The sequence below is a fragment of the Etheostoma spectabile genome, chromosome 2 (genome assembly GCF_008692095.1).
Source record: "Etheostoma spectabile isolate EspeVRDwgs_2016 chromosome 2, UIUC_Espe_1.0, whole genome shotgun sequence".
Classification (NCBI taxonomy): Eukaryota; Metazoa; Chordata; class Actinopteri; order Perciformes; family Percidae; genus Etheostoma; species Etheostoma spectabile.
In genome coordinates, this window is record NC_045734.1 from 22751504 (window position 1) to 22759925 (window position 8422).

The 8422-nt window shown below is 41.7% G+C and overlaps 1 protein-coding gene and 1 long non-coding RNA gene across 2 annotated transcripts in view; one reads left to right on the forward strand and one right to left on the reverse strand.

Annotated features, from left to right (window-relative positions):
• jupa (junction plakoglobin a) overlaps window positions 1-5476 on the reverse strand; it is a 19267-nt gene extending 13791 nt beyond the window's left edge. Inside the window, exon 1 of the mRNA XM_032499571.1 lies at window positions 5321-5476. The gene's annotated coding sequence lies outside the window, so the exon portion shown is untranslated. The remainder of the gene's footprint in view (window positions 1-5320) is intronic.
• Window positions 5477-5903: 427 nt separating this feature from the next.
• On the forward strand, window positions 5904-8085 carry LOC116669646 (uncharacterized). The gene is made up of 2 exons (XR_004326831.1): window positions 5904-6060; window positions 8010-8085. It is a non-coding gene; the product is annotated as an uncharacterized LOC116669646 (long non-coding RNA).
• Window positions 8086-8422: the final 337 nt, after the last annotated feature.

Here is an 8422-nt window from a genome sequence, read left to right on the forward strand (position 1 = left end):
TTTGTTTTTAGGAAGAAGCCCCCTAAAGTCATCCATAGATTGTTGCTTAACAAGATAGTGGAAAGTGAAGGGTGTGAGACGTGGAATAAATTGACATGTTTAACAGCAGTTTTGTCATAGAAACATAACCTCATCTGGTGGTCTGTTATTTCCAACAGGTTTGCTAATTGTCATGTTTAGGCTGACATGCAAATAACACAGCTTATGTTACTAGACATCTGTAAAGCTTCCTGCACCATCTGCACAGATCAACCAATTGACATATAGGCTGCTGTCGCATGCACACGCACACAGCCTTTCACAAATGTCCCCTGACATGCAACCCACACTCCTTTTACTATAAAGTGTTTCTGAGATGACTTTAACCCACCACCCTGTATTCACACAGGCCAATCCTCCTGACACAGTAAATGGCCAGCGCAGCCAGCTGAGCCTCCAGAGTAGACAGGCTTCCCTGTCCCCAAACCATACATCCCGTATCCCCCACTCGACCAACAATAGCTGTTATGGCACTGTAATGGAAGCAGCAGGGGCTAACTGGATAGTTATTGGTTATATAAATCAATAAGAAAGGATGTGAAGCAGTGCACAGCTAATGGATTTATTGTGGTGGGTGACAGGAAGTGGTGATCAACATTATTTGACTCACCAACCGCTGGGCTGTCTGGTCAGAGAGGGGAGGTACATTAGGAGAAGCTGTAGTTTCACAACTGTTACTAGACCCAAACCTATGGTGACGAAGTACTGTAAGCTGTGTCCCGTCATGCGCCATGTTCAGCACGAATGAGGCTCCTAGTCCACATTTTGAGCGGGAGCATTTGTCAATTGACTGTAACAGGCAGTTGATAAAATCCAGACCATAGCAACGCCAGCATGCCAAGAGCCCCCAGAGAAAGAACAGACAATGAGATACTGCTGGTGTGCACTTGGGCAACACACAAACTGGATCGGTCTGAAAGTGGAGGATACAGCACAGCACGCTCCCCTTCCCTGCCTGATGTGGAAACATTCCCAACAACCCAGTCAACCACAGTCAACATGCCAATGAATAAAAATAAGCAGCAGAAGGGATAATGGCCGCAGATCTGCCAGTTGACTCACTAGAGCTACTTTAATGAGTTAAATTAAGGTAGTAGATGCAGTTTGGTGGCTGTAAATGCTGTGTAGTTGTTTACTCCCTGTGGGACCTTAGCTGTGAATGAAAGGAAATGTGAGCGGTCTTGGAGGAGGTGCCTTAGTGCAGAGCAGGATCAGATTACTCAAAGCTGATGAAGGAGGAGGGAATGAGTAAAAAGGGGTGTACCCTTATTTTGCCAGGCCCACATGAAAGCAAGCTAAACTGTCCATCACATATCAAGACATTGTGGGAGGGACAGAAGTATGTCTAAAGATTGTCTCCCATATCAGGAGAACAACAAAGATATCATAAAGATATGGAAATCAAATGGCTGGATTTCACTTCAAAAAAATAAATATCCAGAACATTTGAAGCCGTAACTTCACGAAAGTGCTTTAAAAAGGCAACGATTTTGTCTTTGGACCTACAGTTAGCAGGATGTGCCGGTCTGTATCTGTGTTCTTTGACGTCAGGAAGGAAGAGGATGAACTAAAAGTCTCTGATACAGCACAGAGAGCCTCTGTTACTTTTTTGTTTGGGGTAGAGAGGAAAAGAGTAGCCACATTGTCCCATTGACTGCTGTCACAGTGAAAAGGAAACTCTGGGTCTCAAGTGTCCCCACTGGATGCAACCAAAAAAGGCTTAAGCACATCAAGATGGCTCTGTGTGTTCACTAGCCAAGTTTGGTAGCCAACAACACTGCCACCAAAGCCCTGTTTAAAGGCCTGACTGGGGAGTTCTTTTCCTCTTGAACTGCCACTGCTACGCATCGGTGTATGGCTGAGCACTGAGGCGATGTGACAGATGATTAATTTTTCAGGGAGATTAGAGGCATGAGGGAGCGGGAGGCGGGAGCTTTGGAGCGGGGCAAAGTCTTAAGAAAAGAAACATAAAATCCAAATATTTGAAGAGTGAAAGCTAGCATTATAAAAAAGTGAGTGACTTATTTTGACAATTGTGTATTTCATAAACTGCTATGTGCTTAAAAAAAAGAACAAAGAAGAATTAAAAAAAGGAAGAGTGACAGCCTTGATTTTCTAAAACACCCATGCATTTTTCAGTTTATCCAGTGTTTTGTAAAGTATGCACAGGCCTCAGGGTTGCACAACTTTCTGAATCCAAGAGAGCATGACATCCTTCTAAAGCGGTGAAACAAAGAACACAATCAAAAACTGAGTTGAGATTTCTGCTCAACAGTGACGATATGCACAAATAACTTCCATGTAAGATGCTGATGTTCCTCATCTGGTGCACAAGTCAAGCTTCCCTGGTGATAAGCTTTCTGTTTCAACCACACCCTTGCTGTCCTCACTTTCCTTAATCTCTCACAGAAGTGTAATTAAGGGACAGGGAGGAGGAGAAAAACAGATACCACAGGACTCAGAGTCACTATGATGACAAATACAACTCAGCCAAATCATTCAACTGTGAAAACTTTGTCTTTTGAGTCATTGCTGGAATCTAGTTCCCTCCCTGCTTTAATACACTGTCAGTAAGGGAAAATAAAATATATCAAAAAGGTAAATGTATTCATGAAGAAAACAGCAGCTATATCCAGCATGCTGTTAGACTGACACATGGGTGTTATGGACAGAGCTTTGATAAAGAGTTGACTTGAACCCTTGTAGACGTTCATATAGCTTTTAAATGTGAGCGATGGAAGAAACAGCCATTAGGCCTTTGACATTTTAAGTAAGGGACATTTTCTCGTTGTCATTTTATCCAACCAAGAGAACTGTTGAAGGTAAATAATTCATTTCAGTGACTGTTGTGGGCATGGCGCAGCTGGGCAATGCCAGCTTTACTTGCTCAGCATTATACCACTGTGCTCTGCTAGAAGCTTGGGATTGTTTGATTTTAGCAGTGACAGCAGAACTCTTTTACATGAAGGGATGTTTTCAGATGATGCTGCCAATTATTGAATTACTGTATAAAGAATCAAAATGACTTAGCTTGATTTCACTGGAAATCTAGTGTTAAGTTGCACCTGCCTGGTTTACCTTTATAGGCTACGTTCTTTGGTCATAAATAATAATAACAACATTGGAGCACTGGGTGTCTGGGCAACTGCAGGGTTTGGCGACAGCATTGTCTGATGATTTCCTCTAAAGCCTGTAGAAGTTAACCCTAGGGAGACTGTGATGCAGTCATACCAATTCCCCTTTGACTCCAACTATAAAAGACCCCTATCATAGCTGATGGGAAACGTTATCTCTCTGCGTCGCCTTCTCCATGGGAACAGTTAAACACAGGGGCAGGGTGCTATTCAAACACACAGCAGGTCACACGACGTGTGCGCTGAGTGGCTGTAACTGAGCCCCTGGAAAGTACTCAGTTAGGCATCACTGGACAGACACAGGGACGAGGTAATAAGACAGCAAATCCACAGAAAAGGAAATCCTTCATGCTAAACAAAGAGGTTAGGATATATATGTCATACAGTAATCCCCTTAGCAAAGTGTAGACCTATTTTTTATACATTGAAGGATCTCCTGTCCTCTTGCACTGCTAATGTAGGACAGTAACAGGGAATTAAGCAGGAGGGGGGAGATTATCATCGTGCTACCACAGCTGTAGCTGCGGCAAAATCTACAGTAAGCCCCCCCCCCCACCCGTCGTCATCCCACCACCCATGAACCCTCTTCCCCGGGGGCAGTAAGTAACAGCTTTCCAAGCAGGGTGCTGTTTGCTGCTGCACCCCTTGATGACACAGACCCAGGGCAAGCTTGGTGGAGGACTGACTGGCAGAACGTATTGGCAGGCTGTCCTATTCAACCTGACACACATTCAACAGCATCAGATGGACGCATTGGTCTAGAAACAAGTTGGATGCCACACAAACCTGTTAAGTGCTGTTCTTTGTGCTTCTGTGACTGTTTCACTTGCTGACACTTAAAACAAGACGGCAATAGGTAACGTGATTTAGCGTCTAATATTCAAAGAGAGAGACAACCCGGTTTAACTTCTGACTCCAATGTGACCCATATCGAACAGTTGGCGGCGGATGGAAAAACTGCTGTCCTGTCAAGTATGGAGCATCTGTAAACTAAGGTAATGACATCATGGAAGATTTGGCAACACCTGGAGACATCACTGCTGGCATGAACAGCTGGGTGTGAGTGGATGGGCGCTATAATAACAGCATAATACATTTTAGGGATATAATTCAATATTCACTGTCATACATTACAGATGTGTGTGACTTACTTGGCCATGCACAGTATCAGCTCCTTGTATTATTTACATTTAACTTTTTACATTATCAATTAAACTGCTGATTAAATAACTTCTTGATTAATCGTTGGACTATAAGATGTCAGAAAACTGTGGGTTTTAAAAATGCTTGTTGTGTCATGTCCAATCTAACAGTCCAAACCCCAAATATATTCAATTTTTAATCGTAGAGGACTCAGAAAAAAAAAAAAAAAGTCTTTGGGGGCATTTTTACTTTAAAAAAGGGAATTAAATGATTAATTGATTATAAAGAATTGTGCAAATTTAATTGTACTGACAAATTGATGAATCACCTCAGATCTATAGGTTTATATTCGAGTTGGCTGGAAGATAAATGCTTTGTTGTTGTCTTGCCAACGTGTTAAGTGTCCATACCAATTTGTGTGAGATTATCAGTCTGGTACAAGATTTTGTAAATTGTAACCTTTTACTTAACATATTATCTACAATAACAACATGTCAATGGTAAATAGCCTCTTTCTCCTCTTCACCTGCCTCTCTCGCACGCGCACAAATGTACGCGCATACTTGGGACACAACTAATGACACTGTGGGACTTTATTGACAAGTGACGTCAAGTTGAATGATCGATATTAGAGACAAAAACATAGCTATGATTAGTTCGAAAGAGATATTTGACACTTTGAAGAGTGAACAAATGTTTAACGTAAGAGAGCAAACTTTTGGGGCCTGCAGAGCTCGCGCTACACCGTAACAACAGGCCAGTTTGAGTTTGAGGCATGCGGAAATGAACTCCAAAAACAAGGCTGGATTTGAACCCAGGTTAACAAAAGATGAACAATTACACCAAACAATTTTCCTGAATATGAACATACACGCTTAGAGAAAGTAGCACAGAAACTAGGCTACTAGCAAACATACTGGGAAAACGACGTTATAGTCAACACGTCGGTGAAAAGACACTAGAGCGGTTGGAGAAAGCGAATATACACATTAATTAAAGCTTACCTGTCGAAACACACGCAAGCGTTAAAGATTATTCCAGGTCAGTGTTGTTTTCTTTAGGATGGGACAATTCTCTGTTTTTCTCCTCACTTCACTCCACTCTCTCCAATGCTGCTGCTGTTGCTACTGCTGCTGCTGCTGCTGCTGGCCGACAGTCCTCTGAACAAAAATGAGTAAAAGAAGCGTCACCTCAACCCAGACTCCGCCTTCCTCCCCCCGACCCCACCCTGCCACAGCTCCACACACAGAGAGACGTTACAGCTTGTATCATCGTTGGGAACCTTAGTCATTAAAATAAACAACACATGGAAGATTAATTATTAAAAATGGCCTTAGGCAACAGCGCTTATTGTAGGTCTTGTAGTTTTCACATGATTATCACAAAAGACCATGCTTATAATATTAGAGTGGATACATTATAGGCTATTTAAAACGTTATCAAAATGTTAAATACAGCTCAGCCTACAATAAAAAGTTCACTGCATAGGCCTAAAAAAGAGCAAGTACTACTACCACTACTAGTGAACACTGACAAGAATATTACAACTATATATATGTATATACATACATACATTTTGAGTGGCTTAAGCAGCAGCTGATATTGCTAAACAAATAATGTTGGTGTTTTCGTTCGTTTTGTTTCTCATTTCCAAGAGACTACAACGACGCAGTGTGCTATAGCGAACATGCCGTGCACCTGTACGACCACACCTTTAATTACAACACGAAACCAGGTGACAGAGGTGAGTCATTGCGGCCGGGAAACGATATGAAACCAGAGGGGCTGCTCACGCTAGCAACAGAGAAAGAGATATTGTGTGTGAATTAACGAGCATTTGACACAATCTTTTTTTTTGTGTCTGTTTGAAAGTGCTAGTAGGGAGAGAGAGAGAGAGAGAGAGAGAGAGAGAGAGAGAGAGAGAGAGAGAGAGAGAGAGAGAGAGAGAGAGAGAGAGAGAGAGAGAGAGAGAGAGAGAGAGAGAGAGAGAGATCTTTTTTAAATTTAAATTAAATAGATTAGATGGGCTAGATTTTGGCCTTTTAAGGCAAGGCAAGGCAAGGCAGCTTTATTTGTATAGCACATTTCAGCAACAAGGCAATTCAAAGTGCTTTACACAAAATCAGTTAAACAGATAAAACACAAGTAAAAACAGTTAAAAATCACAAGCATTAAAAACCGGTAAAACACATGAATAGACAGTTAAAAACAAAGAGAAACATAAAACACAAGAATAAAATTTACAGTGCAGCATAAGAAATTTAAAGAAATGATTAGTCATTTAAAGAAAGGCAGCATCAAATAGAAAGGTCTTCAGCCTTGATTTAAAAGAACTGAGAGTAGCAGCGGATCTACAGGTTTCTGGGAGTTTATTCCAGATATGAGGAGCATAGAAACTGAAAGCTGCTTCACCCTGTTTTAAGCCAAGATTTAATAATTATTATCATGCTACCCCCCCACCCAGGGTCCACTTTGGCCCTCCCCCCACCCTGTGTCCACTATGCCCTTGTGCACCATTGTAAAAATGTCAGTTTTCCTCCTGCACAGGAAAATTATGACATTTATGATGGAGTGATTGAAACATACAACATGCAGGAAATATGTTTTTTTTTTCCGCTGACTCATTTTAGACCTGTAAAATGAAATCCAGCCACCTATGGACACTGATGGTGCAGTTCAATGGGAAACAGTAAGTGCTAAGCTGCCTACAGCATGTGATACACACTGACTGGAAGACAGACTTAGATAGGTCAGGCTGTATAATATGTCCTGCCTTGGGCCATACTGTTATGGCTCTCTCCTTCATCATTATCTGTGCCTCCTAGAATGAAAGAGACAGGGACGGAGAGGGACAAAGCATGCTGGGTCACTGCTGGTTATATAGGCCATTTTATTTGTGAATGTGTGGACTGACAGCCCTCTCTTTAAAAATAGCTTCCGGCCCAATTGACATTCTTAGGTTTTTATGTGTTGCTTGAGGGAATTTATGTTTATTAGACTATTTGTTGAAAGGAACAGTAGCTTCATACCTTCATACTGCAGAGCTGTTACTCATACTTGCATTTTGCATGTCTTTGACTTGTTTTGGCTTTCTCAGATATCCCTGGATAGTGGACACAGAGGCAGTAGTGACATGAATGGAGCCATTGTTTTGAATACAACAGCCTCTTTATTTTGAAAATTAACCAGGATTTAAAAGAGTGGGATTTATGTGGGACTTCAGCTCAGACTGAGCCTGTTAAAGACACCTGACTTTTTGGTTTTCGGGCACTAATTAAAGCTTGCTGTCTATTTCTTTTATAAAACAGTACAGTATATTGAAGCATTTCTTTCTCACTGCAAATATGTATGAGGCTGCTTGCTTGCACTTATGATCTCATGTATAGGAAGTTCTTCTTATTGTTTCTTTCTCTCTTTCTGTCTCTGTCATATGTCACATCATAGATATATTTACAAAGTCAGAATATTTTCTGAACATCCTGAAGGCAGGGGTCACAACAATATCTGCACTGGTGTCTGGCAGACCTGGCTCCAGTCTTTCCCTGTAAACTTCAGGCAAACAGACCACGACTCTCACTACACGCTTGAATCTGTCTTGAATCACTCCAAGGGCAGGACACACTGATATGATGTCCCTGCTTTACAATGCTTGCCTGTTTTGGTCTCTCTGGTTCTCTGCCTCTGACCCCACAGGAAATGGCCCCATTGTCCTTGGGAGAGGAAGTCGCCTGGAGCAGACCACTAGCTCACTTGATTGATGGAGACTGTGTTAAATTATTAATCATCACTTACAAATGGAAGACACACACATACTGTGGCGTTGGCTGTCCACGGAGGAATGTTGTGGAACAATGGACAGATAGAGCTGCAGTTGACCACCTGTACCAGGGTAGAAATACGGTGGTAATTTGAGTGTAAAGATATGTTTTGGATGTAGCATATACTGACTTAGATGAGTGTAAAAACTAAAAAAGAAAGAAAATCATCTTTTTAATGTGACCAGAGTCAGTCCAAGTGAGCTTGACAGCTAATTTCTCACCTAGGAAACAAACAAACAATCTCAACTCAAGGATCAATTACTCGCTACTTCTGGAGCTTTTGACCTT